Source organism: Prosopis cineraria, unplaced genomic scaffold (assembly GCF_029017545.1).
Source record: "Prosopis cineraria cultivar Desert tree isolate PC_DT_omini unplaced genomic scaffold, ASM2901754v1 PC9, whole genome shotgun sequence".
Lineage (NCBI taxonomy): Eukaryota > Viridiplantae > Streptophyta > Magnoliopsida > Fabales > Fabaceae > Prosopis > Prosopis cineraria.
This window is the reverse complement of record NW_026555340.1, coordinates 11,796,972-11,798,177: the sequence shown is the minus strand read 5'-3', so window position 1 is coordinate 11,798,177 and position 1,206 is coordinate 11,796,972.

Genomic DNA, 1,206 nt, shown 5'->3' with positions numbered 1-1,206 from the left:
AAGTGTTCATATATCTTATCTATACTCAGCTACCTCTCATTTAAATAATCCCTACAAGGATAATAAAACCTCCAACTATCATCTTAAGTATTGCTTTGAGCAAATTCCAGAAACACCTTAACCCTATTAGCATGCTCTAGACTCATTCGTTTGGCATTTATCTAACTATGATTCATGTTTAATTTGTCTTCCTGAAACATGCCACAATTCCTAGATTATCACTAAATCATTAGGATAAGGTCAAACGACAAGTTATATATTAAAAAATATGAAACAAGCATGCTAACTTAATAATTCCCAATTTAATTTGGAAATTTTCAATTGTTTTGAGAATATTTTATAGAGTTGGCTTCCCTCCTATCTAATAAGTAGGAGAGAAGTCAACTTTATTTTTTTGGGCCTTTTTCATATAGAAGAAGGGGCAAAACAAAAATTTTTTAAAAAATTTTGGCAGTCTCCCTTAAAAGTTAGACTTTCTACTAAATTTACAATTGAAAGTATAAGGAGAAAATACTATTGTTTTTTAAAAAAATAATGTCGCATGCAATGCTTAATGGCCTCTATCAGCACTCCACCAGTGTACAGAAAATAAACTAGTAATGATGTCACAAGAATTTAATTTATAGGAAATAAACCAACATAATAGAATTTATATAGGCAAAACCCATTTCCTTGTGGTAATTTTTAATTCATAGTAATTTGTAATAATTTCCAAGCATCCAAATATAACTTCTAAAATGATGTTATGTCTTATAAATTATCAACTACATAACTTTCAAGAATCCAAACTTTACTTAGGATGTCAATAACTTTTTAAATAAATTCCTTCATAAAAACTCAATTGAGATTTACAAATACATAATGCCCAAGCTAGTTCATGCTTTTTGTCAGATTAATAGAGTTACTGATGCATAATCAAGCAAACCTTCCTAATAGTCATTTTATCAAATACCTTGCAAACATGAATTTTTAAATTTTAATCCTAGCCTCTTCTCTTCAAATGTGATCATTACCTTCCTAGTTGTCTTTAAGTCATTATTATAGGTAATGCTAATAGACTTGTATAGGCTTTGCTAAAGTAAAAACATTGAAAATTATAAATGGAAATGCATACTCGATATTGCAGAATAACATATCACAAGAATCAATAGATTCCACATCTAAACAGGATTATATTATCCTCTAACCATGGCACTGAATTGTTCC